Source organism: Suricata suricatta, chromosome 4, assembly GCF_006229205.1.
Source record: "Suricata suricatta isolate VVHF042 chromosome 4, meerkat_22Aug2017_6uvM2_HiC, whole genome shotgun sequence".
In the NCBI taxonomy this organism is placed as follows: domain Eukaryota; kingdom Metazoa; phylum Chordata; class Mammalia; order Carnivora; family Herpestidae; genus Suricata; species Suricata suricatta.
Genome location: NC_043703.1, coordinates 2033505 through 2043776, shown reverse-complemented (window position 1 = coordinate 2043776; position 10272 = coordinate 2033505). Strand labels below are relative to the sequence as shown.

General features: G+C 58.9%; 1 long non-coding RNA gene across 1 annotated transcript; it reads left to right on the top strand.

Moving 5' to 3' along the window:
* Positions 1 to 7733: 7733 nt before the first annotated feature.
* Positions 7734 to 9768, top strand: LOC115290427. The gene is made up of 3 exons (XR_003908076.1): positions 7734 to 8135; positions 8941 to 9055; positions 9585 to 9768. It is a non-coding gene; the product is annotated as an uncharacterized LOC115290427 (long non-coding RNA).
* Positions 9769 to 10272: the final 504 nt, after the last annotated feature.

Sequence of the window (10272 nt, the reverse complement as noted above, 5' to 3'; positions counted from 1 at the left end):
AGGAGCAAGGCCACTCCCAGAGGAGTGAATAGAATACACAGAAGAATATTCGTAGAACTGTGTGGTTTTCCCCATCTATACGGACAGAGATTTGGGAAATGCATGTGGAGATGGCTGTTAAGGGTGTGGGCGGTGCTGGAAGGAACAGGACATTGGAGCAGGTTGAAGGTATGGACCGAGCCCACTCGATGGAGATTGTTCAGTGTCAGTCTGAGAGGTCAGCACGGGCTTCGTGGTTGGCTGGTGAAGACGTGGATTGCACGGTGGCCCGTTCCCAGTGAGGCCCCGGTGCCGAGTTGCCGGGTGAGCTCCGCGGGCAGCTGGACTGCTCGAGTGGATTCACCGCATCAGACCGACTCGCCCCATGGGGGTCAGGAGGGCCCCACTCTCACCCTGCCTGGGGGAGAGCCGTCTGGGGGGCCCAGCCAGCTGGGGAGCCCTGACCTCGCTCTCCCGAAGGCCAGACCTCACAGTGGGGAGCAGGGCCATGGCGGCAGCTGGATTCTAGGGGGCAGGGGCCTGGTGGGGCACCTGAGTGGGCAGCAGGGTCAGAGCAGAAGTCAGGACAGTCTGGCCCCCGTGGCATTGGGGGACGCCTGCTGAATGCCTTCTTGGTCTGAATGAGCCCTAGCGTTCTAGATGGACGAGCGAATGTCTAACCTGATTCCTGAAGACAGAGTCACGGCCCCTGAGTCGCTTCCCAGACTTGAACAGCCTTCCCACGCTGCCCAGCTCACAGAACCCCTTGAAGACGGGACGCTGGGTCCCGTCCTGGTCCCGCCGGAAGTGCCCTGTTAACCTTCTTCCTGGCCTTCTCCCAGCACGGCTGTGCCCTGGGGGGAGGAAATAGACCGTGGGACTCCCGGCCTGAGCTGACACGGATTCCGGGAGACCCCAGACCTCACTGCCCCCACCCCCCGGAGAAGGGCTCGTGCAGGTGGGTGGCCCGTGGGGCTTCGGCTCAGCCCCCTCTCGTTGTGGGTCTGGGTCCGGGGGTCTGTGGCTGCGGCCTGGTCCTGGCCGAGACCGAGTCTGCCACCAGCCGGTCCTGTGGTGCTCCGGGCGGGCGCCCAGGGGCCTGCGCCGCAGGAAGTGCACGGGCTTTGTTCCGCCGCCTGCTGACCTTGGCACCACCCCCCACGGGACGCCCCACAGGCGGCGGGAGGTCTCCTGGCGCCTCCGAGGCCCAGGGCGGACTGTGTCTGTCACAGCTGCTGCTCCCGCCACCGCGGCTTGGGCTCATCACCCTTTGTTCATGTTTTTGGATTTGTCACCAAGTCCCCAGATGCCCCCCAGTCAAATCAGGTCACCATAGAACACTGGTGCTCTTTCTCCACTATTGTTGGGGGAGGTTCTGAGGCGACGACCCTGCTTGGACCCCGCTCTCCCTGCTCTGGCTCCCTCCATCTCCACGTGGGGTGTCCCCGGCACTCGCGGTCCTGGCCTGCGTGACAGTGACTCACCCGGCTCTGAGCTGCCCTCATGCAGACCAGACACACCAGACACGCCAGGTCGGTGCTCTAGCGTCGTCCCCTCGCCTTGAAAGGAAAGAGCTGGGTTTAAGCGGAAGAAGGCGAGGTTAAGTTATGTGTTTTTCGCTTGCTCCGTAAAACGGAGCCCGTCCCCTTCCGTCTCTTCCCACGGACACACTTCCCCGCGCGTCTGTGGGGTATGGAGCCCATTAGAGGTCCAATGTGAATTACCCTTTGGGGGTAAGATCTCCAAGACGCTCTCAGTCTTGCCGTCAAAACCAGAGAGCATCCGACCAATTCTCCTCTTATGATAAACTGACAACTGCAGAAGTGGTAACTTGTCTAAGGTTACGTAAAACTTGATGCGAAGCAATTAATTAGAGGTGATGTGAGACCATTCTTTTTTTTACATTTTTAAAATGTTGATTTTTGAGAGAGAGAGAGAGAGAGAGAGTGGGGAAGAAGCAGAGAGAGGGCGAGGAGGTACCCCAGCAGGCTCCACGCTGTCGGCGCAGAGCCCAATGTTGGGCTCGTACCCACAGACCATGAGATCATGACCCGAGCTGAAGTCAGACGCTCGGCCGGCTGAGCCCCCCGGGCGCCTCGTAATCGTTAAAGCACTCAGCGTACGTAGGAAATAAAGGCAGAGACAACGCGAGCAAAGCGTCTGCGCGGGCAGACGCCACGGGAGCCTCGTCGTCAGGATGCTCCCGGCCCTCGGCCCAGTGCCTGACACGCAGTAGGTGCGCTAGAAAGATCTGGTAAATGGCTACTTGCTGGAGAAGAGAGAGACAGCCCAGTCACCGCCTCAGCTGCTTTTGCTCATGTAGGAGTTGACTCTGTAAAACAGAAGATCATATGTCGTCCACGGGAAAATGCCAAATCATTGCCATAACTTGGTTGCGTAAATAGAAGTCTGAGGCGAGAAAATGCAAAGCGAAGCAGGATGGATCTGGAACTCTCCGTACACGTCTTCTCTGCTTTGCTGGTTAAGATAGGAGTTTCTGAAACGCCTTTAGCTTTATCTCTTCGCTGGAAATAGAATTTAAGCCTCCGTATACATGCGGAGGTGGGGTGGGGGTGGGGCTAACTCACTCTGCACACAAGATCCCCGAGGGTTTAAAAGGGAAGGACGGCAGGTGCCTGGCCGGCTCCGACTTTGACCCGGGTCATGATTTCACGGCCCGTGAGTTCAAGCTCCGCATCAGGCTCTGTGCTGCCAGGTTGGAGCCTGGAACCTGCCTTGGATTCTGTGTCTCTCTCTCTCTTCCCCTCCCCCACTTGCACTCTGTCTCTCTCTCTCAAAAATAAATATTAAAAAAAAATTTTAAGGGAAGGACAGGGTTTCAGGAGTATGTTTGTGCCTGTGCCTGCATGTGTGCATGTGTGTATGTGTGTGGAGTGGAGTGCTGGGTGTGTGCACACGTGTGTGTACATGTGTGTACATGTGTGGAGTGGGGTGCTGGGGTGTGCACGCATGTGTGTGTACATGTGTACATGTGGAGTGGGTGTGCGGGGGTATGTGGAGCATGCAGTGTGCACAGGTCTTCATGCCGTATATACACATGTACACGTGTGTAGTAGTGGGGGTGCGCGCGCATGTCTGTGTCGGAGTAGGGGTGCTGGGGGTGTGCGGAGAGGCTGAGCCCCCCGGAGAAATGGGAGGGCCCCGAGGGGAAGGGCCCAGAGCTGGGGCTGGGAGGTGGTGCTACTGGGGAGTCACAGAGCAGTGCGGCCGCTGTCCTGCCCAGGGGGGCTCTGGCGCCTGGTGCAGACCAGGTAGGAATGTACTCACGCCCGGGCGCCCTCTGGTGTTTCCGTCTCTACCACGCTCCAAGTTCACCCACTTAGAAACGCGCCTGCTGCCGGGAGGGGCTGCTGCGGCCGCGGGCCAGGAGCGTCCTCAGTTTGGGCCCTGCTCCCTGCGGGCAGAAGGCACACGGAGCGGGGTGCTGCTCAGCCAGGCGGGTTACGTGCCGGGGACAGTCCTCTTCCTGCTGAGTTATGGCAGCCTGAGCCCCGTTCCACGGCTCTGGAAATGCTTGACTCTCCCTTGTGGCTTCTACTTCTGTGACGGGCCCAAACCAGCCCGCTGGAGAGAATCCTGGTCACCACCTGCCCGGGAGCCTGGTCCCCGGCCGCCATGGCTCTGTCCCTGCCTGCAGGGATGCTGTGAGAGACCAGCCCCGGTTCTGTCCACTCTGGCTGTGAGCTAGGTCAGCGGAAGTGGCTGCCGGGTCAGAGGAGGGGGACACGGGTCTCAGCCTGTGGCCCAGGCTCATCGTGCTTGCAATCCTTGCTTGCACACCTGTGGGGTTCCTGTGCACACAGGCACACACACAGTCAAGCACACACTCACTCCCACTCTCGCACGTGCACACACAAGCACACATGCACACTCAACCATACACCCACTCCCACACAGGCACATGCACACTCAAGCACACCCCCACCCCCACACACTTAAGCACACACCCACTCCCGCACATGCACACACAAACATGTACTCTCTTACACATACCCACTCACACACATGCACCTGTTCACATGTGCACGCACTTGCACAGGCATACACGCACACGTAGGCACCCACATGCACACACACATGCACATAAACACATACAGCGGGGTGTACCCGTCATACATGCACACACTCATCCACATGCACACACACATACATGCATCAGAGCCAGCAACCACCGGTCTGTCGTTGGTTCTGCCCTGCACTCACTGATGGTGGCCAGTAGGGGGTGCTAACCAACAGCTTTAGACTGTTCTCATTGATGTCTCCAAAAGTCGTAAGGTCTCAGATGTCAACTTACATATTTAAAAAAATATATATTTATTTATTGTGAGAGAGAGAGAGAGAGCGAGCAAGTGGGGGAGGGGTAGAGACGGGCGAGAGAGAGAGAGAGGGAGAGGGAGCGAGGGAGAGGGAGAGAGGGAGAGGGAGAGGGGGAGAGGGAGAGGGAGAGAGGGAGAGAGGGAGAGGGAGAGAGGGAGAGGGAGAGAGGGAGAGGGAGAGAGAGAATCTTAAGCAGGCTCCATGCTCGGCACACAGCCTGTCACGGGGCTCCATCTCACGGCTGTGAGATCGGGACATGAGTCGAAACCTAGCGTCAGATGCTTAACCGACTGAGCCACCCAGGCGCCTCCACCCGTGTATTTTTAAGTCAGCTTTTACGCTAAAGCCTGGCCTAATCACAAATGATAAACATGCAGCTGGAAGAATTCTTACAATGTAACACGTGTGCAGGACCGCCCCCTGGGGCACGGTCTAGAATATTCCCAGGAGGTGCCCTCATCCCCCTTCCAGCCCCTGTGCCCCACCCTCCGGCTCCCTGGAAGTGCTCCCCCGGCTTCTTTCCTCTTGGGTTTGCTTTGCGGGTTTTGAGGTTTACATTATCCAGTTATACAACGTGCCCGGACTCTCGGGCTCTATTAGGTCCACGAGATTGTCCTGTTTGGTGGAAAGCCGTGTCCGTGGGCAGCGCGTCGCTGCGACGCGGCACCCTCTGTGACTGTCTCCGACCCTGGGCCTTGGGCGCTCCCGGAGCCCGTCTCTGAGGACTGCTGGTTCTGAACACCCTCGTCCGTGGGTTCGGGGGTGCACGTGTGGGGGAGCACCTCTGACGGGCACGTATTCAGAGGTGGGACGGCTGGGTCAGGCGGGCACACGTGGTGGGCTTCGGCGAACAGCAGCAAGGGGCGTCTGGACAGTTGTAGCAATTTACATCCCGCGGCCCATGGAGAGTTTCTGTCGCTGCACATCCTCACGTCACGGGATTTGATACCGTACGCTCGTTTCTCATCGTGCCAAGGAATTACGGTGCTTGGCCTCCAGGTTCTCAGGGGTGTTGTCAGACATCACGTCAGCTAGATGCTGGGAAAGCTGTGTGCGTCCCCAGAGCTCGGGTGTGCGCTGAGCGCACAGACCGCCGTGCTGGAAATCTGCAGGCGTTTCTCACGTTCGGGAGTCTCTTCTTGATGGATGAAAGGTGTTGTGGATGAAGTTCTTTGTTCTTACCCGTCTCAAAGCCCTGGTGTGTTTAATCGCTGCACCGAGTGCTCTCCAGGTCCTCCCTGCGCATCAGCGTTGGGACCACAGAGGTAGTCCAACCCCACACAGAGGTCGTGCTGCCTGGGGCCCAGGACCCTCCTTCTCAAAGCTCCCGTCACACCTCAACGGCCCAGAGGCGACCTGCGAGGTACCTACTGCAATATCTTTCCAGCGCTGTTTGAAGATGAAATCAGGAGGCGCCCGGGTGGCTCAGGTCACTGTCTCCCAGTCCCCCGCGTCGGGCTCTGTGCTGGCAGCTCGGAGCCTGGAGCCTGCTTCTGTTTCTGTGTCTCCCTCTCTCTCTGACCCTCCCCTGCTCACCCTCTGCGTCTTTCTCTCTCAAAAATAAACACATGTTAAAAATAATTTTTTTAATAAAAAATGTTTATTTTTGAGAGACAGAGCATGAGCAGGGGAGGGGCAGAGAGAAGGAGACACAGAATCTGAAGCAGCTCCAGGCTTGACTGTCGGCACAGAGCCCCATGTGGGGCTTGAACTTAGGAACCACGAGATCATGACCCGAGCTGACGTTGAATATTCAACCAACTGAGCCACCCAGGTGCCCTAAAATGTCAGACTTTTATTTTTACTTATTTATTTATTTTAAAAACTTTTTTAGTGTTTATTTATTTTTGAGAGAGAGAGACAGAGAGACAGAGTGCAAGCTGGGGAGGAGAGAGGAGACACAGAATCTGAAGCAGGTTCCAGGCTCCGAGCTGTCAGCACACAGCCCGACGTGGGGCTCGAACCCACGAACCGTGAGATCATGACCTGAGTCGAAGTCAGATGCTTAACCAACTGAGCCGCCCAGGCGCCCCAAATGTCAGACTTTTAAAGAAGAGCTCATCAGTGCGTTTTGAATGGATAACAGGGGGTGAAATTGTTGTGGGGTGTGGATCCCACCAAAACCATTAAGGGGTGATGTGGGTTTGTTTCAAGGTGAGTGTTTTTAGTATCCTGAAAACAACATCCTTTGCAACCATGTTAACTTACAAATAAAACTTGTCGATGTCAAACTAAAAATAAACAAGGCTGTACGCTGTTCCTGACTGAAAACGCTAGAAAGCCTCGGCTCTAAACCGCAGCATAGAACTGGCAGGCGGCGTAGTTGGGGCTGAAGCAGGGCGGGCGTCAGATGCCCCGTCACCTGCCCCCTTGTCTGGGGCTTTGCAGAGGAGCTGACCCGGATGGCTGCCGGCCTCGTGCGGCTCTGAGCGCCCTGTGCTGACTGCTCCTATCGGGAGAGTTTTGTGTTAGTAATACTAAGAGTTTGCTTTTGTGTCAGTGACTGTCAGCTGGAAGACAGAATATTAAGTTACTGAGATGTAAGATGTACAGTCCCTTGAATGATTTTAATGCACCAGTAAGAATGAATTTAAGGTCCTAGCCTGGGTTTGGGACAGCTGGGATGCTGGTAGACTCCCCACGCCCGCCTGCCCTCCCGCAGCGCCGGCCCGGGGGGCAGGGGACGGTCCGTGGCCATCTTTGCCATCCCCGCCTGTGGTCCGGCTTGTGATCGACCCACAAATCCCGTGTCTGATGTTGACCAATGCGGAGGAGACGCGGGAGGAGGGAGGCCCTTCGCGGACCTGGCCGAGTGGAGAGCTTTCCCAGTGGTGACAGTGGTGTCCTACAGTGGTGACAGCTGTGGAAACGCTGACTACCGCGGGGACCCAGACTCTGCCGGGCCGCAGGCCACGGGAGGAGCGACTGGGCTCAGGTGAGCCAGGCCTGCCATTGGTCTGGACTCAGGCGCCAGCCCACCAACGAAGGTGGGGGGGGGGCTGGGTGTCCGAAACTCCCGGCCAGCCCCTGCGCCCCCCCGGGGGTCTGCGAGGGAAGCCCCTCCTCCTCCTCAGGGTGGCCCACTGGCTCTGTCCGCCCTGAGCCCCTGCCGGCCCTTTGAGGGCTGAGTCTGTTCACCGGCCTCCCTCCCCGTCCAGGGGTCCAGGCTGCTTCCTGCTCTGGCCTCCGTGTTCTGGCTTCACGCTGAGTCCCCCACATGCCAGACGTCTTGTCGCAGAAAGGTGCCCAGCTGGCCGCAGCAGGCCAAGCACAGGGGCATCCTCCGTCCCTCTCTCCACGGGCGGCTTTTGTGACGGTTCTCCGGGGGCGGGGCCGCGTGCCCCCGGCCGGCGGCATCCACACGAGCTCACACAAACCGCGGTGTCTGACTCCACCCCCCCCCCCCCCCCCCGCGCCCCTGCCAGCACCCCGACCCCGGGCAGTTAGGGGCACAGACACCCGAAGCATTCCCGCTTAGTCCACTTCCGGGAGGGTGCGCTTGCAAAGGTAGTTTTCACCTGGACGCCCCTGGGTAAGAAGAGTGGGGGCCTGACGCCAGCTCCTCCCCCAGGCGCCCCTCTGGCGCCACCGGGAGCCAGCCCACTGCTCCGCAGTCCTCCCGTCGCCATGGGAACGCTGCCCCGCTGCAGGACTAAAGATGGGGTGCAGGCCGGGCAGATGCTGGGGGTGCAGGAGTTTGCGTGGCGACGAGGAGGCTTTCCAGCAGCGGCGCCCAGGGGAGCGGAGCGCCCTAGATGCCGCGTCTCGTGCCTGGAGCCGCGCGAGTCCGTCTCTCTGCTCCTTCGGCATCGCTGAGGGTCAGTACTTACCGTCATGTGTGGCGTCTCCGGGTGCTGCCCTGGGGGCTGGCCACACCCTGCGCTGCACCAAGAGGAGTCTGTCTCTCCTTTGACCGGTGCCGCCCAGGCCTCTCTCTGCCGTCGGACCTTGGGCTCTGCCCTTGGCCTGTTGAGTCCAGTTTTCACAAGACTCCTGTGAGGTTTAGGGAGAGCTCCCAGCCTTGATGTCGGATTGAATCCCTCCTCCCTCACCCCTGCGGCTCGTTGGCTGGGCCGGCCTCCAGCCAGAGCCCCCTGAGCCCCCAGCACGCCCTCCCGGGGACTGTGCACCTGGTGGCTGCACCTGCTCCTGGTACGGATCTCTGCCCGTCCTTGCTGCGCTGGGTGTTGGGTTTGACCTCTGTCCCCTCTGCAGCCCCTCACGGGGTAACCTCCCCCCAACACTGTCTTCCTTCTGCCTTTAACAAGTGTGCGGTCGGGGCGCCTGGGGGCTTGGTTGAGTGTCTGACTTTGGCTCAGGTCATGATCTCACAGTCCATGGGTTCGAGCCCTGAGTCGGGCTCTGTGCTGACAGCTCAGAGCCTGGAGCTGCTTCGGATTCTGTGTCTCCTCCTCTCCGCTCCTTCCCTGCTTGTGCTGTCTCTCTCTCTCTCTCTCTCAAAAATAAATTAAAAAAATTTAAAAAAATAAAACCAAGTGTGTGGATACTTCTGTTTAACCCCTTTCTGCTCTCTTGTTCTGCCTTTTGGTTAGTGACCCTTCCAGCCGGCTGACTGTCCCCCGTGCTCGCCCCTGGTGTGACCTGGATTTTCCTCTCCTCCAGGCATCCGCACCTTCTGCCTCCGGCTCTGCCCGACAAGGACCAGCTGTGCCCCGCTTCGGGGTCCTGTGGCAGCCGCACTGGGTGTCTGAACAGTCGGGCCATTGTTGAATATGAGGTATTGGGGGGCCACCAAGGCCAAGGGGGGCTGGGGGTCAGGCTCGTCCTGTACGAGGTCTGCTGCCAGGCCTGGGGAAAAGGGACCAGCTGGGCTCTCAGGATGGAAAGTGGGGGAAGGGCTCGCTGACCCGGGGCCCTGCCACCGCAGGGAGGGGAGCGCCAGGCTGTGGGCAACCTGGGTTCTGAGGATGCTGCTCCCAACCTGGGTGCGGCCGTCTGGAGGGTGTCTGCCTGGGGGTGCTGGTACCTGCCGACGGCCCAGACGGCCTGCTTCGGGGGGTGGGGACAGTGAGCCCCCCTCCCGCTTCGGGGGCCCCCTGTGTGTGCCGGCCCCGGGTGCAGCAGGTGAGGGGAGCGGAGATCCGCAGGGTGGGGTCCCAGCGCACCGAGTGGGGGCGGGGCACGGTGGTAGAATGGGTGCAGCTCAGCCCTGCAGGTGCCGGTGCCAGCTCCCTTGCGGAAACACCTGCATTGTGGCCCCACCTTGGGGGGCTACAGCTTCCGGAACAAAATTCCTCTCCCTTCAGCCCTGCCCTCATGGCCCCTCTGCCCTGGTGCTGGTGGCCAGGGACCGTTGGCATATATGAATTCTGGCTTTATTGTACCTCTGCGGCTTCACATTCTTCACGGATTTCACGACGCTGCTGCTCTAACGTACAGAAACTTCCCCGTTTCCCACAGTAATAAATAACGTTGCTATGGCAACACGTATGCATAGTATTTTTCTTCATTTGATATACTTCTTTAATGTTTATGTGTTTTTGAGACAGAGAGAGTGGGGGAGGGGCAGAGAGAGAGAGGGAGAGAGAGAATCCCAAGCAGGTTCTGAGCTGTCAGCACAGAGCCTGACGTGGGGCTCGATCTCACAAACCACGAGATTGTGACCTGAGCTGAAGTCGGACGCTTAACCGACTGAGCCCTACGGGCCCCTGATGCACTTCTTTATCATGCACTTTGCTTCCAGATCTCCGTCGCCTTACACTGCACACGCTCCGTCTCCGCATGCACGTCTCACGGGCCGTCCCGCCCAGCCTGCCCTCCGTCTTCCCAGGCTCTCCGCCTTCCACGTTCACTCTGTGACTGACCGCTGTCTATGGGTTCCTTGCCCCGCCCTCACTTCCTGAACTCTTCTTGGAACCCACGATTTACTTGATCACCTTCACCTCTCCTCTGTTTCCTTGAGCCAAGGGAAGCCCTCCGCTAGAAACGGGGAGT